The sequence below is a fragment of the Aphelocoma coerulescens genome, chromosome 1, assembly GCF_041296385.1.
Source record: "Aphelocoma coerulescens isolate FSJ_1873_10779 chromosome 1, UR_Acoe_1.0, whole genome shotgun sequence".
Classification (NCBI taxonomy): domain Eukaryota; kingdom Metazoa; phylum Chordata; class Aves; order Passeriformes; family Corvidae; genus Aphelocoma; species Aphelocoma coerulescens.
The window spans coordinates 54,666,482-54,679,101 of record NC_091013.1 but is presented as its reverse complement, the minus strand read 5'-3'; the positions used below and the strand labels follow the sequence as shown (position 1 = coordinate 54,679,101).

The 12,620-nt window shown below is 35.0% G+C and overlaps 1 protein-coding gene across 9 annotated transcripts in view; it reads right to left on the bottom strand.

The window, feature by feature from the left end:
• PCDH9 (protocadherin 9) overlaps nt 1-12,620 on the bottom strand; it is a 678,474-nt gene that overhangs the window by 562,555 nt on the left and 103,299 nt on the right. The window lies entirely within an intron of this gene.

Sequence of the window (12,620 nt, the reverse complement as noted above, 5' to 3'; positions counted from 1 at the left end):
AATATCTAGTGTTCTCAAAGCTGCTTTTATACCTTGTTCATAGGGGGTTTTTTCACCTCATCTGCTTTCTTTAGTTCACAGGTTCCTCTGGAAAGTAAATAAACTGTATACTGTTTTATAGTTTTGACTGTGAATATCTCAAACTGACTTTGTGTGAGAGTAAATACATAAATAAAAAGTCACTAAAGGACCTCTTGAAAGTAAACCCCATGTGATTTTTGAGCTAAGGAGCTGAACTTGACTCTTTGTTATTAATTTAATGACAATTAATACAGACAGTCTTTTCTTTAAAATTTTCAATTGTGTAATGCCATGAAAATTTAGATGTATATCTCTTTGAACTACACACACAACAATTCCTATGAATGCTAATGAAATACAGTAATGAACCACAATTCTTTCATGTTAAGACTTTTGCTTTAGAGTGGTGTATAACTGCCCTGAATTAAGCTAGAAAATACACATAGGAATTAAGCATTGTTATTCCTGGCTTTCAAATAAGGGAACCGGCACTGCAAGATTGGTTTGCAGAGTTTAATATGCAGGTTTCATTCCAGAAAGGTGTTATGGTAAGTAGTGGGATTTAAACATGTGCTTAAAATTTAACATGCCCTAAACACCTTCCTGACTGAGTCCTAGGTGTGTGTCAGTAACAAAGCTCTAACAAAATTTTGGCTGCTAGCCTCAAGCTCCCAGCTATTTGTGCAATGAAGGTAAAGCACCGGCTTAATATCTGCGTATGGTAAGCACAGATATTGTTCAGCAGGCAGTAAAAAGCATGAAAGGATAAAGTATGGCTTATAAAAAGTAAGCACTGTAGCTTCTCCTTGGTTTTGAAAAACAGTAATAGAGATTTCTTCCAAAATCGTGTTCTCTCCCTCTGTTCTACATTCAGCTCCCTATTCTTTCCCTTTCCTTTTATTCTCTTTAAAAGCTGCTAACATCAGCTGCTTCTTTGTGGATTTTTCTTTTTGCTTCATTGCCTACAAATTGCTCCAAGCTCTTCATTCCCTATGAACCTGTTCAGCTGGAGGAGAACAGCTGTACAGCAGGCTGTTCCTAGTACACCTCTGGAAAATATATAGGAAAATGTTAACAAGACACACAGACCAAAGTTTTTTGTCTTCTGAAGATTTGAATGGGGATATATATTTAAACATGCATGCATCTAAGCAAACGTACAGTTGGGAAAGATAAGTAATTGTTAAAATACTACGTACATTTCTCCAGAGAGCAAAAAGTCTAAAATTCTCAGTCTCTGATTTACATTACCCAGGGTGTTGGAGGATATCTAACCAAGTCAACTGGAGTGGAAAAACACTGCATGTCAGCACAAGAAGGCCTGATTGCTATAAAACAAATGTCTTTTTAGTTCCTTACTGCCTTAATCCCCTCCAACACACAAGAAAAACATTCACTCAGCTGACTCTCATTCAACTTCTTACTTAGGTTCCAAAGATAATGAGCTCCAGTACACATTTTACCTCAAAAGATAGATCTATTTTCAGAAAAAACATGGTTGTTTTGTTCTTCTGTTTACGTTGAAGTATTCAAAAATACTAAGATAAGAATCTTGATTACCAGTCTCTAAATGAAGGACAGACTTCTGAAAGACATACACTGCAGAGTATGAGAGAGAATATGTGAAGAGGAATAGTTTTGAGTTTTGTGTGAAATTCTCCAAAAGGATGCTTCTACCTGAAGAGAATCAACCCTAAGTTTCTGATCAAAAACTCAAAGAAGGAGATGGAAAATTTGCTACTGACTTCTAAGTGTTATGTCTAAAGAATGAGATTCCTTTTCCCCTGACATGGACCTGCTAGTTCAAACACATAACACGCACGAGATAAATCATCATTTCCAATGGTGATGTTACTGCTGTGCTTTATGGATCTACATGAAAATGACGGATAAATCAAACTACATTAAAGGCGTAACACCAATGACTGTAGTGGTCCTCTTAGATCGCTTTAGAGGAGGTGGTTTCACATTTGCCAGGTGTTTAAATTATATACTTTCTTAATGGAAGCTTTAGTTAGAAAAATGGAAGCTGAAGTTAGAACAATATCGTGATGGCCCTAGGAGATTTGGTAGAAAAGAAGCATCTTGTTTTTGTTTTTTTTTTAACAACTTTGTCTTGGAGAAACAAATATGAGAATAGCTACAATGAAAGATCCCAAACACCATAAAAAGTATTCAATTCTGATCCTTCTGCAATATCATAATACAGTTTTTGGTGCCCTTTTCTTCCCCTTCTTGTTTTCCATTTACTTCTCTAGGTTTGAGGCAATGCTCCCCCACTGGGACAAAGGGAAGGAAGTGGAGGCATTTATGCCCTCCTCCCATACTAACTGGTTGCCCTTAATCCTGACATCAAAACATGTCAAACAGGACACATTTTGAGACAAGCCTGAGACCTAAGTCAGGCTGGGGGCTCTGAAGGAGGTGAAGCATTATTTATTCTATGACTAGAAACTATAATATTTGGAGGCCCCAATACATCTGGCAGATCCTAGTGCTATAGACTTCACCCTAGCCGAAGTGTTCTTGGGTCTCTGAAGAACTCCACAAAGCCCCATTGATTCTTGTCTGAAATGTTTAATGATGTTAGGATACTTGAAGAATCATAAAAATCTCAAAGAGCATTAAAAGATTTTGGTATAGCCCATCTGGAAAACACAGCATTTCTAAAGTTGATGTCATCCACACATAGGAGATTATACTACAATCTGAAAATCAAATAAAAGCCCAGAGCAAACCCCTGATAAAACACAAAATAATAACTATGGGATGGCTCATTAACCTCCAAAGTTCCTAAGAGGTTGGAGATCTCTGAAACGTCTGTCCTTCTGCTGCACCTACAAGCCTGAAATGAGATTTAATGAGTCCTCTGTATCAATGCACAAAGAAAGAAATGTTCTCTCGTTTACAATTCATCTAGCTGTCTTTTTACCACTCTAAAAATACAGTTACGCCAGAGACTTAACTGCAACTTTACAGGACAGTGTTCTCTTTCAGTAAAATGAATAAGACCACCAACTTTTTAACAGTTAAAAAATGATGCTTTTATGCAGTAGAGAGAAAAACTTACAAATTAAATTTATTCTAGGATCCATTTTTATCACTATTTTTCTCCAAGAAAAATAAAATCAATAAGAGGAAGGAATTTTTAATGCGATCAGCAGATTTTAACACTTCAAAGGGCTGAAGTTCACTTCACTGAATTCTAGCTCATGACAAGAAAATCTTAAGATGATGATTTATGCACTGATAATTCCAGGCACAGCATGTTCAATACCTACTGTAATAGTAATTGTACATACAGTTTGGTTTATTTCTTTTTCAGAATTATGTTGGAAAGTTACAATATCAAACTGAGACAAAAGAAAAGCAAAAGACTCTAAAAGTCAAGAAAACAATCTCAAAAATTAAAAATAAATCTATTGGAAAGTAACTGGTGTTGGTAATGGGTGTTAGATGAACACCCTGTGAGTGTAGGTGGAGAAGGACTGCAATCATTTCAGTCCTTCTCAAAAATACTGAGCAAATGCTGAGGTCCTGATACTATGGCCTAGATGGATTCCTCCCAGTTTCCAGACTCCAGCTAAACCACTAAGCTGCCTCTCTCTAAACATGACCAAAAAGAATCAAAGAACTGGTTGGGTTTATTTCTTTTTCTTTGTAAAAATCTGGCCATAACAACTGTCCTCTACATTGCATTATCAACAACAAATTACTGCACAAAACAAAATGAGAGGTTTGTGTTGTAGTTTTTCATAGTTTTTTAGTCTTATCTTCAACCATTTCCTTTTTAAAAGTGAAAAATTTGAAATTAGAGGTTACTCAATACATTCGTGCATACAAAATCATTATTAATAATAATACCTAGAGCTTAAGGTTGATAAACAGGTAGAGTAAGGCAGGAAAATGTAATTTTATTATGAAGGAAAATTGGTTATTGAAGTTAATGTGTTTGAGTCAGAGAACAACTTTTACACATGTACTGTGGTACATACTGGATAGTTACTTATCCCTTGAAAATCTTAGATTTTGATTGCCAAGTAATTTTCGCATCAAGTCCCACTGCAAGAATCAGGCTAACTCCAAAGCATGTTCTCTGCACCAGGTTTCAACATTAGCTAAATTTTACCTATTTGCACAAACCTGCAATTTAATCAACAGATAAATGCAAAAGAGTTTCACCGATAATAATGACATGCCTAATAAAGACACATGCAAGGTTTAAGAAGAATGGAGGACGTGCAAGAAGTCTTCTCAAGGTACACTGCCCCCAAATATACAATGAAATCTGTGACCTTCTTTAGGTAGGCTGTTTTCAGTTATCACAAGGCTGATAGGACTCTTGCCTCCACTCACTTCTAAGATTTAGTAGGATTATACATTGTTGGGAGGATGGTAAAATAATTTTTTAAATATGACACCAATGGAAGGCTAAATACAGCATGTTTTCTGAAATACGAAGTCATAAAATGAAGTAGTTATTAGTTGCTTGGGGTTTTGTTTTGGTTTGGGGTTTTCTCTGCTTTGTTTGCTTGTAATTGTATGCTAGTCAAAACAGTATTCAATTAATAGAATGATGAAAGCTACAACCTACATACTCTTGTTGTCAGCTCTTTCAGGTTTAGCTTGGGGAGACTGATTTCATCCTTATGTTATGTGGGACTGTGATAAGTTACTATTATCTATGCTCAGAATTACCTGTCTGATGATGCTAACAAACAGCATGGATTTTAGGTGCCCAAGGCTGTAACAGCATATTAACTGGTTTCACTCGCTGTGCTGCCTACAGCAAGTTAGCACCTGACATACCCAACCAAGCAACAGCAAGCAATTCATGGGATTCAAACAACAAAATTAAAAAATAAATTAAAAATCTCTGTCTGCTGGCAACAACCTTATGCTATTTAGATACTGCTGACTTAAAGGTATTTTTTCACATCTTGGACTAAATTTAGAGTCACTCTAAAATCTTATGTTTTCTATTCCTTAGAAAATACTGTAGCTACATTTTAATCTATTGAAACCTTAAAAATAATTAACATATCTTTGCCATGACATTTAGTTATCACAGGTTTAGCAAAATGTATGCCAGTGCTTATGGTGCACTAACAGCATTGGCATCACTGACAATCTGTATTATAACAAGTAAATTTTTCTTCTAAGTTGTCTAGTTACAAAACATATACCAGAGTATTTTACAAGAGTATCTGATGCTCTGTGTCCTTTTACTTATATATCCAATAAAAGCCTTAATAAATTCATCCTGAAGTACATATATGGTAAGTTGAAAGATTAAGCTTAACTCCTAAAGTACATTCCTTCACGCTGTTTTCTTGCTATACACACACCAAAAGCCAAACCTTTTCACCAGCTCTGGAGTCTTCCTTTAAGTTCCTAATTCAGATTTAATATATTTTCAGCACTGTAAATCTCAGTCTCCTGTAGCCAGATAGCTTCTCCTCCCAGTGACTAATAGTAAATATGAGTAGTAGTAGATAGTCTTCATCATCACATTTAACACTCTCATCCCACCTGAAGACAAAAGTATATTCAGAACTATTTTCTCTTGGTTGTCAGCATTCCCCTTTTTCAGCTCATAGGAAGCCTGCAAATTGCACATAAAATGGTAAACCCTTATTCTGCTTCAGATGCTAGAGAAAATTTTAAAGGACTCATTTAGTGAAAATTCCCTGTGTGTCCCCTCTTAACTGCTTTAACCCATCTTCAGCCATTCCCATGTGTCCTGTTCCAGGGAGAGTATCTGCTAAGCATTTATATTTTAAAACTGCAGCAGGAGTAAATTTAAAGGGATGATATATATAAAAAAAAAAAGTGGAATTTAAGCAAGTCAAGGGGAATAAGTCTTAAGTTAATTCTGAAAGAGGTAAGATTGTGATGTTATTGTTATCCTTGTTAGATTAATTTTAACATGTCCATTTTAATATCATGCTTCAGGATACTTTCAGGTCTCGTGATAGAACAGGTAAGACTGAAAATTTCTAAATGTAATAAAACTATTCCAGAATATAAAAGGTCCCCTTTTAGTAGACTAGAGAATCAGGAACATTCACACCATCAAATCCTCTGACTGACTGATGATGCCAAAGTGATTCCCAATTGCTGAAGTGTTCACTTCCATTGTGTGTGAATAATGAGGGGCTGAATGTGTCACTCAGAAAACAAAACTGTCAAGTCTCTTCAATTTGACTTTTCCTGGTTTAGTCTTGAATGTTTTTTTTCCTTTTTTTTTCTTTCCTCTTTAGTTTAAATAATGTGTATTTACTGGCATAAGACTTTCCAGGAGTACCAGCAATTCAACTTTTGGCATGAACATGAATACAGCAAAGTCAATGAAAAAAAAAATCCCTTCTGCGGAAATTTAAACTGGCCTACTGGGAGGACAAAACGTAATTAAAATATCTGCATCCTGCACTAATCAAACTGAATCTATTCAAAGTGACTAAGAGGAGGACAAAGAAAAGTGTTGTTCTGCTATCCAATAGAGGTAAAAAAGTTACTGAGAGATGTGAAGGCCAAAGCATTTAATGCCTTTTTTGCATTAGTTTTAATTAAAAAGGTCAACAATGAGAAGGTGGCTAGCATAATTAATAAAAACAACAAAAGAATTATTTCAATTAAAAAATGCAGACAGAAAAGGCTATAGAGTACTTAAGTAAATTAGTTTTCAGAGCCAGTGTGCTTGATGAACCTCCTCCTAGAGTACTTAGAGAATTGGTAAAGCCATCTCAGAATCTGTTCCCATCAGAAAAGCAATCTGGGAACGACACATGAGGAATCAATAAAATGGAAAAAGTGAAAACAAAATATTCTTCTTTCAAAAAAGTAGAAACTTAGAAATAACCTTTTTTTTTATCACCTATTAAGTCCTAGAAAAGTTCTGGAACAAATAAACAACATGATTTGTAAGTAGCTGTAAATATGAAAAGGACATAAGAATGGTCAAAAATCAATTAATTCAGAATCAGTCAATCATTTAAGAACAAATCTAGTCAACAGAATTCAATGTCTCCACAAAATGGTAAGAGACCTTGGGGACAGGTGAGTTGTGAGCAAGATCGTTTATGGATGTGTGTTTTGCCTCATAGAAAATCATCATGCATTCAAAAAAGGAAAATTTGTCTAAGTGCTACTAATGTTGTGTGGGTCCAAAACTGATTAGGCAACTATATACAAAGTGTAATCATGATTACGCTATTGCTTAGAATTACCTTTTAATTTTTTTTTTCCTCTAACAGGCTTGTTTCAAGTTTTAACAAAAGAGTCATGAATGGAGTCTGCTTATTGCATTTAAAGACTACACATAAATACTGGACCTGCCAGCATGTTGAAAGGTGAGCCAGAATGCAAATTTCTGAAGGGCAGGAGCAAGTCCAGATACCACAGTTGCGTAGGTAGAGCTTTCTCAGAGAAGCATCTAGAGATCTAATCTCTATCCAATCTGGAAATAAATCAAAAGTGTAGTTCTGTTGCAAGAAACAGACCTTGGATATGTAAAACCGAAAAGTACCTGCAGGATACAAAAGATAAATATGCTTTGCTCCAGTTTTTGGGAAAACTTGAGATGGATTATTTCTGTCCTGTTTGGGGCAGCTTAAAGAGATAGAAATGAATAGGGAAAAATCAAAAGGAAAACTATCATGAGTCTGACCAACAGGGAAAGATTTGAAATTTAATAACACATGATTGTTAAAGCTTAAAGAAGAGGAGGCTGAAGATAAAGATGATAGCAATCTTTTAGTGCAAAAAAAGGTAGATCTAAAGAGGAATGTCTTGTCTGTGATAAAGAACTAGAGAAATTAAGTTGTACCAAGATGCTGAAAAGATTTCTAACAGAAAAATTACTGCAACACTAAAACAGATTGTTAAGCAAGCCTTGGAGTTCCCACAGTTGGGTGTGTTTAAGAAACAAACATCTGTTAGGAATGACCTAGGCATAGTTAATCCTGCTTTGGAAGGGACTGGATCATCAACCATATTATTTTTACCAGGTTTTTTTTTTTCAGTTTGAACAGAAGGAAAAAACACTTTTTAAAAGAGAAAATCCTGTATTCTTTTACACACAGTCTACCAGAAATACTAGCTGTACATTTAAGACCTTCTATAAATCATTTCTGCAGAGTCAAGTCCTCACCTCTGTAATGCCATAGGTATCTATCTATATCTGAAATTATAGAACCCTAGAATTCTTTGCTACTTTCTCAACCATTACTTGATCAGACCATTTGTTTTCAGACTGGAGAATAAATCAGGTTCAGACAGATTCAAATTTCACTGAAAAATTGCAAGAGTGATTCGAATATGGAATTTTAAAGCTTATGAATACAGTTTGAATACAAAACTCAAAAATGAGTATAGGAAATCCAGCTATGAAAGTAGAAGTGTCTGCAAAAACTGATGTTATAAAAATACTTGCACACAGAATGATGTGATAATGAGCCATACATCAGAAAAAAATTATAGCAGACAACATGAATGGAAAACATATTTAAACTCAAAAGGACACCTGTGCCAGTGTTAAAAATGATTTATTACATGAATTGCAGGTCAGAGCCGACAATACTTGCCTACAAGAATAAAAGAAGAAAAGGTCTCTTTCCACTCAAAATTGGACTATTACAAGCATTTCTAAATCAGTGTCTCATCTAGTGCAGTACAATTAACTCAAATTAGCATACTATAAACAGCACTATTAAGAAATTTAAAGGCTTTGACTAAACGAAGAAAAATTCAGCTATAGTCATCACATAAATCTTAATTAAGCCTGCTTTCTCTGACATACAAAAAGAAAACAAAAACACAACCCTTGGACAAGTTGCTGCTATTCTCAGGCGAGTCAATCATGAAACATGCCACAGCTAAGTCAGTTATGTCAGTGAGGTCAACTACAAAATAACCTTTTGTGTGTGTGTAACCTATCCTTTCTGGCTTCACGTTCTCATCATTAGTCCAGTATTATAATAACTGCGTAAGTAATGGAGATATATTTGTGCAGGTATATAAATGTGGGGTACAGCACACCATTTCAGAACACTAATTTCATAAAACAAAATTTATGTTCTTTTTTACTTCTCCAATTGAGTTTGGTATTTTTTATTAAAGGTTACCAACAGATTCTTAATTTTTAATTTAAGCGCATAGTATCTATTTTCAGATTACTTCAACCATTTCACAAGTAGACAACAGTATTTTATTGATGTGCTCCATAATTTTTATTACAATGTCCTCCTTGGTAAGAAAGGCTTAAAAAAAAATCAATTTCTGTCCTGTAATTTTATATCTTCTTATTTTTACGTATTTGAAACATTCAGAGGGGAGTACCATGCAAATCTTACACTAAAGAAAAATTGTTGCAAGAAAAGGGATACTGTATAATAGCACAGCCATATCTAAAATATGGCTTGAATATTCATTATTCTAAAATTAAAAAGTACTATTCAGAAAAAAAAAATATAACTATAAATCCAATGAATGTGACATGGAGATTTCTTACACAGGTAGGAACATACACTGGATTCCAGATTTATCACTGTCCCCAGATTCCCTATCCAATACATTGAGCCATGAACAGGAAGCAATGTGCCACCAAGAGTGGAGAAAATGCTGGGGTATTTCCTGAATGGGGCAAATGTTTCATTTTTAACCCAGGTAAAAGCAAGTTTGATGCCATATTAGGGATTTCTTTCACTCAGGACTAAAGAACCTGTGGTAGCAAAGGGTTTAATGTCATCCCTAATTCTCAAGAGTTGCACCAAGCACCCACTACAGATCATGAGGACTGCACACTACAAATTAATTCTGTATGACCAGTTGCAAACTCTTGTGCTAGGTCCTTTATTAAGAGCATTTTCTTGGCGGCTGTAAGAGCTGAAACTTCCCTGGAAAGCTTTTAGTACTGAGAATAAAATGATTGAAGAAATAATGTGACTACATAGTTGTATTATCCTACGCAGATTAACTGGTCTTTCATAGTCTAGATCAGGGCAAATGTGAAGATGTGCTTTAAAACACTCAGTTTCTATCATTCTGCCACAAAACAATGAATAGCTCTTTTTGTATCCTTGACCAAAATTACACAAGGAAATCATGAGCAATCTCTTTACATTATTTCTATAAATCTACAATTTACTTAGATTTATCATTATAGACTACCGTGCTGCACAATTGTGACAAAGAGATCATGTTCAATAGGTGGGCAAATCCTATCAAAGAAAATACTTGATATTTAAGATACAGTGATATTCAGCTCTGCTGTATAGCCAAGCCTATGAAATTCAACATGTTTTGCTCTGCTCTGATCTACATCAATACAATGTTACACTGAGTTCCTTCTAGTCAAACACCTGATAAATTGATCGGTTACAAGAAGCAATTGACTATAAAGCAAGCCTCTGAACACATTTTCATTGCATTTGTCACTGCAATAAATGAATAAATCTTTCAAATCATTACTCTGGTGCATTCCCAAAGATGAAACCTGAACTACAGTATTCTGAGCCATAGGTTGTCTCTTTGACAAAACCCAAGCTTGTTAATTGTCTTGCTTTGTCTTTCACCCTCAGTAATTACTTTTGTTCCATATGGCGACAAGTTAAGCGCCTTCTATTTGTATGCAAAAGAGCAGCATTTTTTTTCAGATACCAAAACTGCCCACATTTTGCATCATGCAAGAAGCTGGATTATCAAGTCAAGCAGCATTGTGTGGACTTGGCAACATCACGACAACATTTGATAAAATTTTCCTTTTTCACTATTACAGATAAAAACAGTGGAAAAGACAGTATTAAAGAAATGTCTCTCAGCTTTTTACAGAATTCTTAGGATTCTCACTTCTATGTGCCCCGCTTAGAGAACAGGTGCTGATCATTCAGAAAATTAGGTCCATGCAAGATCAATACAGTCTCTTGCCTGTAGAGCTGGTAGGTGCAAAGGCAAGACCAAAAAGAGCAGGAATATTAAGCCATTTGATAATAAAACAACAGTGCCCCCTACTCCTCCAGTTTCACCCCATGCTTATGCTACTCAAAGCTTGTCTTGCTGCAAAGACCAATTTATCTGTTTCTTGCTTTATTTGATGTTACAAAAAATGGAGCTAAAATAGTAAGAAGAAGAAAATTTGGGAAAAATCCTGGTGTATGCAATAACCAATGCACAGTCCTTTTATGCTTGCCTATAGTGTTTAATAAACAAGGCAGGGATGCTGCCACTTTTGGACCTGTCAGTAAGGAAAAAAGCCAAAAAAATTCTACAAGTCTTACAACACCATTTTCTAAACAGTCAAAACTCTGGTCACCATCAATTCAGCTAATTCCTAGAGCAAATAAATTTCACCCAAATCATTTACTGCCAGTCTGGGATACAGACAGGCTGTCCCAAAGGTTAATTTAATTTTCCCCAATTTACCTCACTTTCTAAAACCCACACAAATTTCGACAAGGATTTCTGGAAACAAATCACTGAAGCATCAAACAGCTTTGTAATCATGCCCAGCACTTAGGTAGAAAGAACATTCAGGAATATGCCAATGGCTTTCTGTTAAAATAGAGTTAAACTAAAACTTGGGAAACTGTTCACAACAGCTTTTCTTTAAAATAAAATCAAAGATATCACAGGTTTGTTTTTTTTTTAAATTTTGAATTCAAAGCTTAGATATAAACACTTTAGATATAAACTTGTGAGAGCAACAACCAAAATGCTGTGAGATTGAGCTAAAGGAGGCAGATAGTAATTTAAAATAAATTGAACGTGTCCCTCGATAAGCAAAAAGGGATTAAACATAGTAAAATAGTGAAGAATAAATTTAATTTTTTCTTCGTAATATATCAATTTAAGGACTAAAAATTATATGCTAAGGTTATGAACTTCAGCAATTATGCCGTAATTAAATAACATGAATTTCATACTCACCCTGTACCTCACTTTACAAATCATCACATTAGCAGGTATAATAGCAACTTTCCCTTAAGTTAACCTGAGCACATTTTTCACCCTGCAATACAGGTACATCCTCTCACTAGTATCTGCTATTAGCAGCTCTGCCCTCTTCCATCCAAGTGTGTAGCTCTGTCAAACACACACACACACAAAAGGAACTTCTTAAGCTTTGGAAATAATGAAAGGATCAGACTGCTACTCTGGTGTTTTGAGACCCTCAGAGCAAATTCCTTGACTGAAAAGGGAAGCAGAACATACTCTGAGCACTGCAACAGAGAATTAAAAAGAAATAAAAACCTATTATTTTCCAGTTTTCATCTTATAAAACTACATTATTCAATTACAACTCTCAGAAAAAGAGAAATTACCTAAAATGAGACATCTGCCAGCATATACCAGGACTCTTGAAAATCATCATAGGCTTCTCCTAAACAAAGGGTGAAACTGAAATTGCCATATTCTGGACTTGGTGCTAATGGTTTTTATCTTCTGTACTGTAGGGCTAAAATGAATATTTTATGGAGAATCAGTGCAGGAAACTCTTGGGGAAAGTAGTCTAAGAGATTCTTTTGAATCAATGTTTCCTTATGCATACTTATTTTTCCTCACAATGCTCTCAAAAACAGCAGTGTTTTTTTGGTTTAAAT